Source organism: Rhinopithecus bieti, unplaced genomic scaffold, assembly GCF_001698545.2.
Source record: "Rhinopithecus bieti isolate Rb0 unplaced genomic scaffold, ASM169854v2 scaffold_3040, whole genome shotgun sequence".
Taxonomy (NCBI): domain Eukaryota; kingdom Metazoa; phylum Chordata; class Mammalia; order Primates; family Cercopithecidae; genus Rhinopithecus; species Rhinopithecus bieti.
Window position 1 is genome coordinate 10,117,507 of NW_016804657.1, and position 17,526 is coordinate 10,135,032.

The following is a 17,526-nucleotide window of genomic DNA, read 5'->3' on the forward strand; positions in this document are numbered from 1 at the left end:
GAGACTCCGCCTCAAAAAAAAAAAAAAAAAAAAGCTGAGTGTGGGGCCACATGTCTTTAGTCCCAGCTACTTGGGAAGCTGCGGCAGGAGGATCACTTGAGCCCAGGAGTTCCAGGCTGCAGTGAGCTAAGACTGCCCCCAGCTTCCCCCGCACTCCAGCCTGAGAAACAGAGCAAGACGCCATCTCAAAAAAAAAAAAAAAAGAGGAAGGGAGGGAATGAGGTGGGAAGATGGGGGAGGGTAACTGAAGCCAGTAGCAGAGCCAGAATTACAATTTAAACCAAGTTCATTGGCACATTCTCCAAATCCCCCACTTTGGGGCTACTTGTAAAATCTATCCCTATTGAACAAGAGCCCCACCACTTTGTGGATTTAACCTAACTTCCTATGAAGAGGTTAGGGCAGAGGAGTATACACATCTCCCCCGCCTTCCTAGATTTTACGTAGAAACCAAGGCCAAAAATAGTACCAAGTCTCCCAGCCTTTAAAAGATAAAGCAGGGGCGCAGCTCCTGCCTCGCTGGGGCAGCCTTCTGCGCCGACCCCACGCGGTCACGCGGTCACGCGGCCCCTGGCCTGGATGGCGCCTCGGAGGCGGTGTCGCCTTGGAGCGGACCTAAGCACCTTCCAATGCACTGCAGTGGGTCCATCTCCTTTGACTCCAGTAACTGAGAGGTAAATCAGGGTGACCCATTTGGCGTGTAAAGAACACCGAGGCCAGAGAAACTGAACCCCAGGCGGCGTCTCTCTCAGGTAGAGGCAGCGGGTGTTCCCCTCCGCTGGCTCCTAGAAGGGACGAATGGCCAGCGCGTTAGGACTGGAAGAGGAAGGTCAGTCCCCAGCGAAGCAGCGCGGGCCGCACCTGGCAGCCTCGACCAGCAGGGACGGCCAGTTCCAGAGCAGATCACTCCCCGCCCCCGCTTGGGCCCCGCCAGCCCCCAGGGCAGAGGGCGGAAGAGTCATGTGCCGCGGAGGCCGCTGCCAGGTGGCGGGGAGCCAGGCCTGCAGGGCTGTCATGTCAGTGGAAGGAAGCAGCCCGGCCGGCGGCGGGCCAGGAGCTGCTCCCACTCGGGCCTCCAGACTGCACCTCGTTTCCTGTCTCCCACTCATTTCGAGGGTCCTTTCCCTACCTCCTCAGAGGGACGCAGGGCCGGCCAGCAGCAGCTGGAGGCTTCCTCCCTCCTATTCCCACGCCCCCCTGCCCACCACTATTTCCCAAGGGAGAGCTTCCCTAGCAGAATCCAGGCGGGGACACCCGATTGGGTAGAGTGCTGGAAAAACAGTTTCAGCCTGCGGTTTCAAAAGGCTGAACTCATGACCACAACTGGGGTCTAACCAGAGATTCCAGGGGGTTAATCATTTGTCCATCTTCAGCACCAACTGGGTGAAAAGTCAGCTAACCTCTCAGGGGATATGATCATCAGGGTCCTGCCTCCTCACTGGGAAGTTTATGGTCAAAAGGAACCCAAAGGGCAAAGAAAGCCACCTCGCCTTATTTGCAGGGGATGCGTCTACTGAGCAAGGGGTAAGCACCTTACGCAGAATGTGTCCACAGCCAAACGTGGCAGGCGAACTTCCCCTCAGCTGACTTTGTCAAGCACAAACCCAGACTGCCCAACCCAAAATGCCAGCCACCCAAGTGGCAGACTGCTGCATGAGGGTGAACATTAATTCCAGACAGGGACAGCCAAAAGATTACTGCACCGAAGTGTTGCCCACTCTCCAGACAAGAGAAGCTAAAATAATATGGTTTCTGCCTTGTGGTTACTGCTTTTTTACCTGGAGAAGGAAGCCCAAGTTGGAAAAAGAAGGCTTAAAACGAAGGCAACAGAGAAATCAACCTGCATCCCCATGGGTCAGCACCAGTCTGAGGCTCCTTCCCATCTCTGTGATCAGGAATAGCACAAATGCCCTTGGGGTCAGGCATTTCCTGTCCATCGGTTGGGTTAGGGCCCCTCAGTTTGACCTGAGGGCCTCAGCTTATCACAAATGCCAATCCTCCACCACCACCCTATTCCTCCTGCACAAAATAAGAATTAGTACAGTGCAGACACAGATCCTAAGAGCCCTCAAAGTTAGACTATCTGCCCTCAGCTGAGAAGTCACAAAAGCTAAAGGTTTTCCTGTTGGCATTTACTGTCCATGTTTTACATTTAACTGATTAGAATCTTCTGCGACATAAATCGGTGATCCATTTTCCTGTATATTTTTCTTATATACAGGAAATCCTTCTGTTCATGGTTTTTTATTTCCTGTGCTCCACCACCACTACTGTTTTACACCCTCAGCTGTTTTATTTCGTAAGAGAAACTTTGGGCAGCCCTCAGACTTATTATCTCTAGACACTTTCTCAGCAGCTGGCTCAAATGTTCCATGTTTGCATTTCAGCAAATCACAGACCTTGGAAATTCCTTCGTCCAACCTTCTTTTACAGAGATGAAACTAAGGCTAAAAAGGGAAAGTGACTGAAAGTCAGGTTTTACTAGAAGAGTTGTGGCCAGACTCTCAATTTTGCTGATGGTGTTCTCCAATGATCTTTGCATCACTTTAATATAAAACACATCTTCAAAAAAGAGCCAGATAAATCGAGGACATATACTTGTCTTTTTTTTTTTTTTTTTTTTTTGCACACTGATTAATCAGGGTCCTCCTGAGAAAGAGAACCAATAGGATGTGTGTGTGCGTGTGTGCGTGTGTGTGTATAGAGAGAGAGAGAGAGATTGATTTATCATAAAGAACTGGCTCATGCCATTATGAGGTCTGGCAAGTCCAAAATCTGTAGGGTGGGCTGACAGGCTGGAAACCCAGGAGAGCAGATGCAGAAAATTCCTCTGAATATCAGTCTGTTTGTTCTATTCAGGCTTTCAACTGATTAGATGAGGCCTACCCACATTATGGTGGGTAATCTACTCAAAGTCCACTGATTTATATGTTATCCTCATCTAAAAAACATCCTCACAAAAACACCCAAAATAATATTTGACCACAAATCTTGGCATTCTGTGGCCCAGCCAAACTGACACATAAAATTAACCGTCATACATACTGTAGCTTAAAAGTGTAGTCTGCAGTAATTGCATCATATTTCAAAATTTACCCATATAAACGTTTTTCATGAAAACCATTACTACATACAGATAGTCAAATAGAGTCTCAGGGTATATGTGCTCTAGAGGACAGCAGGGAAAAATCAAGATTAATCTTAAAGATCTGCACAGCCACATGTGTGTATTGTCTGGATTGGGGTCCTAGTTGTGTAACACTCCTACAGCAGAAAGACATGCAATTTAATCATGTATTTCACTGAAGGACAAAAGAGAAAACAGGCTAAGACTGCACCAGGGATTTATGTGAGATATGGGAGTTGTTAACAAACAGCCTTGTTCTGGGAAAGTTGATGCTGGAATCCCATATTAATGTTGCCAGATGGGGCCAGGTGACCTCAGGAAGTCTTTTCCAACCCAGATGATTTTGCGATCATATTTCCACTGTAATGCATAGCCCTCAAGAGAATGCTTATCATAGCAAATAAGGAGAGAGGGGTGTTGAGGCCAAAGGACTTGAGGCATACATTCAATCACCCCAGCTTCCCACTGTAGATTCAACAACAACAAAAAAAACTGCTCTTCCAATTCTTTGCCCAAAATAACTGTTTGGTGTTGTTGATGAAGAATGGCTGGCGTGTTCCAGCCCAGCGCATTTCAGCAGTGGGTAAGTGACACCTCTCCTTATAATCTGCCAAGATATCTTCCAAAAAGAAAAAACAGGAATAAAAACGTAAAGAAGTCACCTGATGCCTGAATTTTCCTGCCTACCTGTTAACCTCTACAGCTAGTTTTGGCATGAAGTAAAACTTTGCATACACTTAAAACATGTTTTAAGTAATTACATACCTGTTACTCTTATTTCCTTAAAATTACAGATTATCAGCAAAAACCAGATCATAGGAAAGTATGTAACACACATGATCCACTTTCTTCAATAACAATGCAACAGTGACAAAAATGGCAAAGAAAGGGGAAAGTAGAGAGAACTGTAGGTCAAAAAACATAAACAATATCAACCAACCCCAATATATTGACCTTATTTGAATGCCAACTCAAACAAACAAATTACAGAAACAAATTATAAGATAACTGAGGAACTGTGAATATTAATTAGATATTTGATATCAAGAAACTTCATTTTGTCAGGTGTTGGTACTGAGATTAAGTGTACAAAGAGTTCTTATATCTTTAAGAGACATATAATGAAATATTTACAAGTGAAATGGTATGTCTAGAATTTGCTTCACCATAATTCCTGGGCAAAGGGGAATGGGCGGGGGTACAGATTAAGCAATATTGGTCATATATTGACCACCATTGAAGCTGGGTGGTGGTATATGTAGGCTTATTATACTACTCCATCTATTTTTATATATTTACTAGAAAACCTACTAATACAAAGTTTTAAAATGAATAATTATATTTTTTCTGAAATTTTGGGTTATTTATGTTCATTTAAGTTCTGGCCAGAACATAATAAAATATAAGTGATTTCCATAAAAGGAGTAGCCTGCTTTTATAAATCATGCCGAAACAAGAGTGGTTACGAGGCTTAATACTGAATAAAGCTCATGGGAACTGGGAGAAGGGGCAATGGAGCAAAGATACTAATGGAAACTTAAATTTGATGCTTTTTGCTCTTTTTTAAAATGAGATAAAGGAATAGCTGTTATGTTCAAAATAGAATCAGATTCTGTTTCCATTTTCATCTACTTTTATATTTCCAAACAACTAAAAAAGGATCCTGCCCACCAGAACTTGTTTATTTCCACCATTGATGCAGCAACTCTACACTCCAAACCAAGAAGGAATAAACTGGATTAGGAGTCCTAGTTGTGACAATTCTATGAGGGGAATGCTTTATCCCCAGGACAGACAAAGTAATGAAAGGATGTGAGTATCCAGTAGGTTAAGTACTTCAATAATTGGTCCTCCCTGGAATCACCTTCTAAGGGGATGAAAAATGGAAGAGTGTGTACAGATGAAAAGGAAGATAACACAATAGTGATTTATGAAAATATGATCTCCACGAGATGAACTCTGAGAGGAACAGAATTACTTTACTAGCTCAAACTGAGACCTTTTAAATTTAGATAGTGTCCTCAGACAATGGTCAGAGAAACTCTGAGGATGCCAGTCAAATTGCTTCATACCACAGTATAGAGAGCAACTAGAAGATATTATGCTCCTACTTTACATGAGAACTGAAAGCTCACAGGTATTTTCTGTTTCAGCCAATGGTGCACAGTAAATCTAGGATGCACACACCCAGTCACAGGACACAGCTTTCCTCCAGGAAGTGATGCATCTGTCTCAAGAAGGAGGCTTGTGTGTCTGGGACTCATTCATAACTGGAACATCACGTTACTAAGTCATTCATCAGGTTCAGTCTGGGTTCCTTACCTTTAGTTCCTAACATTTCCCAAAGAGAGCAACAGTACTATACAAACTTGCAAATAGAATAACGGCATTTTTCTTGAGCATGAGTTCTTAGTCTGAGAACCTTCAGAATCCGTGAACTCCCTGCAACCTTATGGAAATGTGTCTGTAGGCACTTTCTCCTGATGAGAAGGCCCAAAGCTATTTCCTGGACTCTGAAAGGATCCATGGAACAGAAACAAAAACCCTGTTATAAACCACTATTACAAAGGACTCATGATACATTTCCTTATCATAACAATTCAAAAATCATCCAGAGTGGTTTTGGGTAAGGGGGAGAAGAGCAATTTCACCACTGTATGCCACAAGATCTTTTGGTGTGCTGGTGGAGAAGAGAAGATAACGGCAGTATGTCCAAAAGCAGGCAGTAGCGCAGACAAAAATATCAGTAAATTTCAAACACATATGGATGGTGAGGGACCCAGCAAATGTAACCTGCCTGATCCAGTTTGGTGACCTCACCTAACACCCTGTTTTACAGATAAGTCAGGCAATGGAAACCAAGAAAGGTTAAGTAAATTCCCCATGAACACACCAGTTAAGGGCAGACAGGAGCCTAAATCACTGGCATATTAACCTTTGTTCCAATCCCCCCTTGCTACTCAATCCAACATAACCTACGGTGCTTGGCTAATTCACACTTGCAATTTAGGTCTCCCAGCATCATTAGTTCACCTGCTTTTCACTTCCTAGTCACTCAGGTTATGTAATAGGTGCACTAAGAGGGAGGGAGGTTGTTCCTCAAGACTGTAACACCCTGCCTCTCTTGGATGTATCTAATTTATAAGCTTGACCCCAGGTTCATGGCTCCTGTCAGCTGCTTACTTGGGCAGTGAGTAAAATCACATTAATCAAGCCATAACCTAGCCAGTACACAAAATGCTTTGTTAGTTAATCCTTCTCCTCTCAAAGGAAAAAGAATTAAAATCTGGACAAAGTCACAACTCATTCCTAACAAATCTTCAAAATGTTAGCAAAGTCATCTTGCCTGCAAAGAATAACATGCAAATACCCGGATAAAGAAGGGCATTCTGGGAGTTACACAAAACTGCAACATAAGGAGGCCTAGTTCACATTTAACTGCACCATGGGATCAAGGACTCAGTTCATCCAATGTGACCCATTACTACAAATACAGTTTCTCAGCTCCACCCTGTGCTTTAACAGCTTTGTAGTCCCCATATGGGAAGTTATATAGATGTGTGCCTGGTGGCAGGGAAAGCACCACTCCAAGTACATTTTGCTGTAGAGAATGTATCCACAGATAATGAGCAAATCTCACAACTTGAATTCACAAAGGTGTCAAGTTGGTAGAGGATGGGGCCACCCTTCAGATTACTGGATTCCTTTTAGGTACAATCTCCCTTGCACCAGATTCTCCCAACCCGCTCTGTCATATTCATGAGTTTAGTGCTCTGGCTTTAGTGACAGCATTTCACTGACTTCATTTTTCCTGTTTTATTCCAGACTCCTGATAATTTTTTTCCTATTGTAGTTTCAATTATTTTTTCTCTAGAAACATAGAAAATGTTCTTCAAACTTAACTTCATGTGATCCTCAGAAATGATCTCTGACTTAACAGGTTTTGGATTCTCTGCTGTTTTTACTAGAGGAAAACAGAACATCTTGTTGGCTTGAAAAAAAACCAGTTGTTTGAATTAACATTGACTTAATGGAATGTTAGAGTAAACACTGAATAATACGGAGTCCTTTGTATAGTATTTGAAAAAAAAATCATCATCTGTGTGTGTGTATGTGTGAGAGAGAGAAAGAGAGACAGAGAGAGAGAGAGAGGAAAGAGAGAAAGGAGAGGGGAAGACCATGAAGCCTCAAAAGTACTGGTTATACCGATTAAAAAACTCTTTAAAGACATTTTTCTATTCAAACTATGAAACTTATTAAAAGGGGAGACTGCTTCATTCTGCAGTATCATTTTTAAATTACTAAAACCAATTATCAACCTATATTATATTTTCTCCTGCAATGTCATTTTTTGGCCAAATAAATCTTACAGGCTATTGGGAAAAGGAGGAATAAGTATTAGTGAGCCCCAGTTAAAAACTTAACGTCACCACGACACTCTCACAGTTTCCCAGTGAACTTGGGCTTCCAGATGGGACAACCTCAGCAGACAATGTTAATTGCTAACATTTAGTTAGCAATTATCAGCTATATTATTTCTACCTTCCAAATTCAGTGGTCTCTTCTCCTTTGATCTCACCATCAACACTGGAAAGTGCTTGGCATTTAATAGGAGTTCAATAAATGGCCGCGGAAATCTTGCTGAGACACTCTCCTTGGAAATTCTCTTTGCTTAGCACCCACAGTATTGCACTGTCCTAGTCCTCCTCATACTTCGCTGACCGCCCTGTCTCCTCTTAACTCCTAAAATAGGTCAGCCTTCAAGGGTTTTTTTTACATTTTCTTCTCCCTCTCCCTCAACTGTTTTGCCTCTTCCTGTAGCTTTATACAGCTCTTCTATCCAAAGACCTCACAAATTTGAATCTCTCACCCAAACCCTGACCTGCACTCCAGATCCACATTTCTCGTGATGCCCCAAGCATTACAGCTGAGGAGGCTGAATGTCCCTTCCAGTCCTGAGGTGCTGTCCCGCATGTCCCATGTGATAAGGGACAGGAGGCAGCAGAAACAGGAAAATCACATGCAAAGAAGTCAACAGCACGGATTCAAGTAGAAGTCTGTCACTGACACATGGTGTGCCCGGGACAGTTATTTCACCTCTTTGAGTCTTAGTTTAATCATCTACACAATAGGGGAAAACAAGCTACCTTGAAAGGATGCTATAAAGACTCAATGAATTTCCATTTGTAATGTATCTGGCCCAAGTCAGTTTTAAAAACAAGTATTAGTTCTTTTCTTGAATCTTTGCTACAAATCAGCTCCTTCTGGCAGTGTCCATTTCTGTTAAAGCCGTCTTTGTTCTTACTCAGAAGCTCAAAACCCTGGACTCAACTTTGACCTGTCCCTCACCCCTTTCAATCAAATCAGTTGCCATGTTCTTTTTACTTTTCTCTTTTTTCAGTTGCCACTATCACTGCAGTACATACTTTTACTAGTTACATGCACCTACGTGTCAGTACTGCATCAATCTTAAAACCTAATTGTCACTTTACTATTCTGCTCAGAAACCCCTAAGTGACTTTGTCATATAAGCACAGACTCAAGTCGTTAACAATGTAGCCCAAGGCTCTCTTACCTCATCTTAACCTCTGTCCCCTAACCCCAGCCCAAAAGGGTTGCTGTAAATCCCCCAGAAGGCACCCGGTTTTCCCTTCCTCAGATGCTTTTCCTCCTCAAAGCATGGGTTACAGTCTGTCCTTTCCTGGAGGGAGCGGCACCTGTAATGGTTAAAAGTTCAGATTCTTGCCAGGCCGGGTGGCTCACGCCTGTAATCCCAGCACTTTTGGGGGCCGTAGCCAGTGGATCGCTTAAGCTCCGGAGTACAAGATCAGCCTGGGGAACAGGGCAAAACCCCGTCTCTACAAAAAAAAAAATTAGCCAGAATTGGTGGCATACACGTGTAATCCCAGCTACTTGGAGGGCTGAGGTAGGAGGATTGCTTGTGCCCAGAAGGTATTCACACCACTGAACTTCAGCCTGGATGACAGAGCGAGATCCTGTCTCAAAAAAACCAAAAACCAAACGAGATTCTGGAGCCATAGACCTGTGTCTAGCTGTTAGCCTTAAGTAAATTATTCAACCTCTTTCAGCCTTAGTTTTCTTCATCTATAAAATGGAGAGAACAACTGAACCTACCTTATAGGGATATTAAGTGCTCAGATGGAATTATCATTATTTTTTCACTTTGTATGACTTAAGATACTTTTTCTTATCTTATTCTGCCTAGTATTAGTTTTTAAAATAGAATCATACTCACAATAATTCATATCTTATTTTTGGCTCTCCTTTTTCTCCTACCACCTCCCAACTGTAAGTTCCTCATGGGAACAAACATTTTATTCACTTTGATAATTCCCTCACACCATGGACCTTCAAATAGTTCTTGAAATGGATAAAATCAGGAGTAATTATTTCTTCCCCTCAGTCTCAAAAGGAAGACCTAAAAAGACTAGGAAATCTAGTGATTCGGCAAAATCACATCAGGTAAGGTAGAGTCATAGAGACAACCTAACTCTCCTAACTGGATCTAATAACCTGTTAGCACCAGGAGCCAAGCATGCTTCATTACCCTGATAAACAGGTAGCCATGACAGGAAATGGCAATTAACCTCAAAAGTTAGGCAGACCATTCTCAAAAAAGAATTCTGCATCTCTTGGCCCAAATGCCAGCATGCTTTGTTTGTATCAAATGGCCCTGTGTGGGTCCTCCCTCCACTCCAAGAGTTTAACCCTTGATTCAGCTGTGCAAACAGAGATGGCACGGGGCTGTTTATGTTCACTGTGGGGAATGCTACTAGACTGTCCCCCCTATGACAGGACAACTGCTTCTGTCCCACCCAAGGAAAGCTAGGACTAGCAGTCACAGAAATTAAATGAAGAATGAAGAAAGACCAACATTTAACCTTCAAAGTAATTTCGAGACTAAAGAAGTTGCTGGGTGAGGCAGGGCAGGGAGTACATTCAAATACCCAGGAGATTTGCATTTAACATTAAGAGTGGCTATTCAGACTAAAGTTTTATTCTCTGGCAGTTTTCAAGGGTTTCACGTTTTGTTTTGTTTAATCTTACTACAACAAGAAAGGCATGGATGTCTCGATTTCTCTTCTCACCTACATAGAATCATCAGCCTAGAAAACCCTTTTCCTAAAGGCCCAGAATTTGGCTGGGAAACAAATGAAGGCCCTTAAGAAAGTTAGTAAAGATCACATGCCATATAGGAAGTGTTGACCAGGAATACTTACCACACCACCAATTCAATCAATAAACACAAGCATGTATTAGGAAGTGGAGAAACAGAAACAAAGGATGTCCTGTGACAACTGCCCCCCAGACTAGTGTATGCTGTGGCTGCAGTCTGGTTAAATTCAACTAACACTTATTGTTATAAGGGGGGGTGGTAAAAGGGGAGTGTGTCTTCAAGTTAACTCCACATTTTGGTTTCTCAGTTCTGGAGTAAACTAGTTTTATATTAAATTAAATCTGGCACACACACACCCACCTACCCCCCCCCCCCCCCCCCAAAAAAGAAACGATGGAGAAACCTCGTATACAAAAAATAAATAAATAAATAAAAACCAAGAAAACGAGTCACAGGTGGGGAGAAAATATTTGCAAAAAATATATATATGATAAAAGACTGTTAACCAAGATATAGAAAGAACTCTTAAAACTCAATGAGAAACAACCGAATTAAAAAATGGGCAAAAGATCTGAATAGACACCTCACCAAAGAAAATATACAGATGGCAAACAGGCACATGAAAAGATTTTTAACATTGATATGGTTTGGCTGTATCCCCACCCAAATCTCATCTTGAATTGTAGTTCCCATAATCCCCATGTGTCATGGAAGGGACCAGTGAGAGGTAATTGAATCATGGGGGCGGTTGCCCTCAGGCTGTTCTCACGATAGTGAGAGTTCTCAGAAGATCTGATGGTTTTATAAGGAGCTTGTCCCCCTTTGCTTAGCACTTCTCTCTTCTGCTGCCACGTGAAGAAGGACATGTTTGCTTCACCTTCTGCCATGATTATAAGTTTCCCGAGGCCTCCCCAGCCATGCAGAACTGTGAGTCAATTAAACCTTTTTTCCTTATAAATTACCCTGTTTTGGGTATTTCTTCATAGGAGCATGAGAACAAACTAATACAGACATCAATGTCATTTGAGAATTTCAAGTTAAAACAAGATGCCACTACTCGCTTATTAGAATGGCCAAAATCCAAAACACAACACCACCATAGAGTTATCAAGCTGTGAAAAAACATGGAGAAACCTTAAAACGTATACTACTGAATGATAGAAGCCAACATGAAAAGGTCACATACTGTATGATTCCAACCATATGACATTCTGTAAAAGGCAAACTACGGAGACAGTAAAAAGATCAGTGGTTGCCAAAGGTTAGGGGAAGGGAGGGATAAGTAAGTGAAGGACAGAAGGTGTCTAGGACAGTGAAATTATTCTGTACTACTCTACAATGGTAGATACCTGTCATTATACATTTATCAGAACCATAGAATATACACCAAGAGTGAACCCTGAAGTAAATTATGGATTTTGGGTGATAATGATTACCAATATAGGTTCATAAGTTGTACCAAATGTATCACGCTGGAGCAGGATGCTGAGAGTGGGGGAGGCTGTACATGTGTGAGGGCAGGAGGCAGACAGGAACTCTACTTTCTCATTTTTGCTGTGAACCTAAAACTGCTCTAAAATATTTTTGAAATTTTATATATATACACACACACATAATGTACATATATGTAAGATATCTTCCCCAGCTTATATAATTTATAAGCATACAACCTTATCCATACCTCATTGTAAAAAATGGCTTGTGCCATCATTTTAGGAACAAATTTAAATGAAATTTTAAAAATACATAACACATTCATTCAACAAATATTTATCAAACCCTTACCATGTACTACCCATTATTCTAGATTCTCTGTTGTAGAAATTACATTCTAATGAACTTTCTATTCTATCTTCTATTTCTAAACCACCTTCTAAACCACCTCTACTTTCTAAACCACCTTCTATTATCAGAAATCATTGTCAGTACCTGCCTGAAGGATTATTTTCAAAACTAGCAAAACAAAAATAAAGTGATTCTTTGAAATTCACAAAAGTTCCCAGGTATGGGGGACAAAAAAGTTCAACAACTGGAAAAGTCTTCCAATAGTGCCCTGCTAAACTTCATCAAGCATCAAAGATGTGCTAAGCACATGAAATAGCTCTGAGGTGATGAGCCAAAGCAAAACATTTCTTAGCAAATAAAACCCAGAAACTTTATTCTTCTTTTATAATTATGGTAAGATCCTGATAAACTTCTCAGAAGACCATGTATATCTGAAGTAGCTCTCTGAATAAAAGTAGGCCCTTTCCCTTTAACTACCCATAGCAAATTTAGCCTCCACAGGAAGGAGAAACCTGAAGTATCGCATGTGACCCTCCCACACACCTGCTGGAACACTGTTGCTGGCCTGGGGATGCACAAAACATGACTTGCTGAATAGAATCAGTGATCCCAAGAACTGTCCTATTCTCCTTTAACATGACTAATGTGCTTATAACAACCCACAGCACGCTGTGTTTATACCAGGGCTTTCAAAATTGTGTGCACCCTTGAGGTCAGAGAAAAAGAACGTTTAGTCAACCTAAAGAAATGGGTTCAATCTTGTGATAGGTGAAACCCTCTTCCACCCAAAGAGGAGATGCTACTGATCTTTTAACCATCCCTTATCAATACATGATGAAATGAATGCCAAATCTGTGCCCCACACAAATCTTGCTGCTCTGATGAAAACAGAATGAATTATCTTCCTTCCTCTCACCAGCCTTCTTTTCCCCCAGTAAGTGCAGCCAGTGAAACCCCTCTGATTTTCTCAGATGTGCATGACATCTGAGAGATTTGGCATGACAGCAAAGGGAAAGGTACTAAACAATGCCCCACCCCATTACCCAAAATCATTAAAGACTATAAATCATTCAGTGCCCATGTTAGTCAAGCTAAGAAAACTCAGCTTACAGTGGTTTGCTCTGGCATATTTCCAGAAGGTACTTTCCTCTTTTGGAAGTTACATGAAAAGGGTGAAAATTAACTAAGAAAATAATTATCCTCTCTCCCTCTTCTACAATATAAGCAAACTATCAACATGCAAATAATATTTCATGCCTCCATTTCTGCATTTTAGTCATTACCAATTCATCATTAACTCAGTTTCTGAAAGTCTACCATATGCCAGATCATGTTCTGGACATAAAGTCCCTGTCACGTGTGGGAACCCACTCAAGTCTACTTTCATTAAGAAAACACTGAACTGCAGAATTTTAAACGATGCAAGAGATTAGGGGAGAGGCTGAGGGTGGCCTGGTGTAGTTGAAAAAGGCTACCCAAAAGAAGTGAGACTTGGCCTGGCAAGAGGAATTCAGACAGGCTGGGAGAAAAAAGAAAAGAATTCCAAACACACACAGTTCTGTACCCAAAGGTCTTATTAGGGGTTCTGAACCTGGCCTTTCCAACTGATGGTCACGAGAGTTTGAGGACATAAAAATACAAAATCTATGAAAAAAACAGTACTTCTCAGAATAAGATCCATTAGGATGATTTCAGAAGCACAACGTTACTGGTAGGAAATCTGGGAAGTGAAGGACTTCAGGAGAAGAAGGAATAAAGAACTGTCCATTTTCTCCCATGGAAAGCAAATTCTGAACAGGCTTGGCAGTCAGGAGACCTAAATTCCAATCTACACTCAGTTCAGAATCTGGGACTCCAGGCAAGTTTCTTACCTTCTCTCCAAGCCCTAGTTTCCTCATTTTTAGAATGGGGCTAACAATATGTAAGTCATCAGATTAAATAAGTCATCAGAATAAACATGTAAATCACCTAGTTTAGTAGCTGATGAACAGATGTTCAATAAGTGGCAACTATTATTGTAATCACATAAAAAGAAGCATGAAAAATTGCCCAGTTCAAGATAACTGAGGGACTACTAAATTGTAGTGTCTTTGAGGAAAGTTTGAAAGTCTGATTTGTTTTCTATTTCTATATGCTACATTTTAATCCTGGTACATTGCTTGGGCTATACAAATAAAAATGACATGGTAAATGTCTGGCTTACTTGCCAATAGCAGGACAGTCTTCGTAGTGCTGCTTTTCTAATGAGCACTTTGCACCTTCATAATTGAATGGAAACAGTTACCTTCTTCAGTCTAGGATAATGACAAGCATTGTTGATTATTTGCTTGGGATTAATCCACTCCATATTCTGCCTGAGAGTTTAAAATGTAGGCTGGCAAAGAACTTATTCAACAAACTTTTTGTCAGTGTCCTTGTACTAGACATTATGATAGGTACTTTTAGGGTCTCTCAATCCAGGAGCAAAAGGAAAAGCCTCAGTCTGACATGTCCTAGACACTTTATTTTCACAATTGCAATGAATCCTCACAGGTCTATGAGAAAGGCTCCATCCCCTTTTCTAAGGAAAGGCAAGAGAATTCAGATTTTTTTCATCCTTTCACTCATTCTTTGATTTATTCGTGTTTTCAAGTCAAACATCCTTTGAGCACTTGTTAGGTATTAACTTCTAAAGCAGGTGTCATTGAAATAATACAAATTACCAAGGGGTAAGATTAATTTTGACTGCAAAGGTTGGCAAGAGTTCTATAAGGGAGCTAATCAACTGGGCCAGGATATGTACCAAAAATAATTAGCGACAGGTGCAGGGATGTCCAGCAAGCATGGGGTTCAACCTGGCAGTCACAGAGGTACAAGAATGTCTGTTGCATCTTCAAGGATTGGGGAGTTATTTGCTCCAAGGATGGGGAGGTAAATTGGGGTGGGCAGGTCCACTGAAAGACAGAGGTAGGTAGGCACTGAACTGTGAAGAATTTTAAATCCCAAAGTAAGGAGTTACTTTTGTTGATTATATTAACTCTACATAGTGTGTGGTACTGAGAAACCTGTTAAGGGGCAGGTGAAAGAAAAGAAAGAAGAACTAGGATCTTAGATACAAAGAAAAGCCCATATGGTACTGACATAGGTTCAAGCTCCAAAATAACTCCAAAAATAATTGACACTGCAGCTATTTTTTTCTTTCTACATAACAGACAAGCTCCTTCTTGCCTTAGTTTATCATCCTTGCAACCAACCTTTACCCTTTCTCCTTCCCTTCACAGGACACTAGTAATTAGGCAAAAAAAAAAAAAAAAAAAATGAATAGATTCTGAGGAAATTCAAAGAGTTTTGTTGGGGAGGGAGAGGAAATGTGATGCAACTCCATGAGCCTTAGTCATGCTCTGATGTGAGGTCATCATTTACCACTTCAATCCAGCCACATCAGCTGGTTCTTCTGTCTGACTAGCATCCATTTACCCCTCTATCCCAGTAGTTCTGAAAGGCCATCTATGTGTTCCTTTGTGTAATGTAAAGGGCAGCCTGACTTCACATTTATGATCTTGTTCAATCGGATGCCATCTTATTCTCTGTTGGGCATGGCTGAACTTTTGACATCAACTTTCCCTTAACAACAACCCCCACTTCACTCACACACACACACACACACACACACACACACACACACACAGCCAATATGTTCTAACTAGAAATCATCTGAATTCACAGAGCCTCTTCCCTTCACTTCATTATCCTCATGCCCTCATCCTAAAGAGCTGGGTTTTTTGTTTGTTTTTTTTTTCTCAATCCCATTCTTTATCTCAGTTCAAATGCCTCATCTCTCCTAAAGAAGCCAGGGAAGAAATGTTTTGTTTCTCCTCGAAAGCCATTTATATCAGGCTCAGGGCTCTCTCCATGCCCTACAGCATCATTCTTCCAACCATGAGCCTTGCATACTCCTGCCTGGCCACATAAGTGGCATTCTTAAAGGTCCATTTGGCTCCTCAAATGTATTCCACATTAAATAATATCCACGTTGGCTTGTTGAGAGAAGAAGGTAAACAGTTGGGAACATCAACAAAAACTCAGGGAAGGGGAGAAAGGAGAGATAGTGAGTGTGGCCCCTTAGGCATGCTGAGTTCAGTTACAACAGTCACACTTGGACTGTGTTCAAAGTTGCCCACTCATCCACCGCAGCTCCTCAAAGACATTTAACTTGCTAGCCATTATCCGACCGCATTTACCAGACGCTCAGTCTTGAGGGAGGAGGGTAAGGCAGTAGGGGATGCGGAGTATTGGTGTCATCCTACAGGTTAAGGACAAACATGCCCGCTACAAGGACAGGGATACATCACCAACTTCAATTCAGCCTAGGGTTCATGTAGTAAGGGGTGGGTGATTCACTCCTGTAGGGGAGGCAGGGCGGTGGGGGTGCGGTTAGGAAAAAGGAAAATCGTGGCAAGTCCCAGAGGAAGTGGTAGTCGATTTCCGATGCATGGTCATAAGGTACTCTCAGCGCCTCTGTGTCGCTGCTCCCCCTCAACCTTTTACTCACCCACTCCTCCCAACACGCGCCTCACCCGTATCTCCATGCACAATCCTGAGCCTCGGCATCCCCGTGAGGTGTGCAGGTTCCAGCTTTGCCCACCACCCCACCACCTGCCGACATGGACATTTGTGGTTGGAATGCCTCCCGGGGCTAGACGGCGACCCCTCTTGGGCTGCGAGCTGCTGTCCATCTCTCCACCCACTCGTCCTTATTGTGTCATTTGCCCGGTCTGATGGCAGCCCCAAAGCCGCTCATCTGAGTGGGCTAGAATGGAGAAGAGAGGAAAAGGGAGGCACACATTTCATTCACTAGTACCCAAGATGACCTGCCGCTTCTCTTCTGCACCTTCTCGGAGCCCCCCACCCTCCCTTAGCCCCAGTGGGGCTGGGGACACGGACAGACAAGGCAAGGAGAGCGCAGTCCGTCAAGGTCCACAGCTGCACACAAAGCCCTTCACCTTCTCCTTGCCTTCCAAGCTCCTCCCTGGGCTTGGTTTCTCCGAGGGTCTCTGATGCCCCCTTCGGTGGTCGGCGGGACGGTCCTATTCCCTCTTGCATCGCTGTCTCCTCCCTCATGTCTCAGCCTCCTCCTTCCCGCCCCTCGCCACATACCCCTGAGGGAGCTCAGCCCCGGATTTGCGGGCGCGAGAGCACCCCATAAGCCCGGGGGCCTGCGCCCCAGGGGAGCGGACAACGGTCCACTTTACGAGGCACAACTTCGCCCAGCCGTTCCGCCACCGCACTCGAACACACACCCCATCCCCGCAGCGGTCGAGTCTGGTCCCGATCAGCCCCATCCCCGAGAGGCGGTTGAGCCCAGCCACAGCCAAGCTCCTACCTGCGCGGCGGCTGGCGCGGCGAAGAGCTAGGGCACCGAGCGCCCCGGCCCGAGCCCCGCACCGCAGCGCGTCTGCCCTTGTGCGGCGGCGGCGGCGGCGGCGGCGGCGGCTGC

At 43.0% G+C, this 17,526-nt stretch overlaps 1 protein-coding gene across 1 annotated transcript in view; it reads right to left on the bottom strand.

Annotated features, from left to right (window-relative positions):
• Window positions 1-17,526, bottom strand: part of ZNF697 (zinc finger protein 697) — a 30,308-nt gene that overhangs the window by 11,681 nt on the left and 1,101 nt on the right. The window contains exon 2 of the mRNA XM_017869853.1: window positions 17,413-17,526. The gene's annotated coding sequence lies outside the window, so the exon portion shown is untranslated. The remainder of the gene's footprint in view (window positions 1-17,412) is intronic.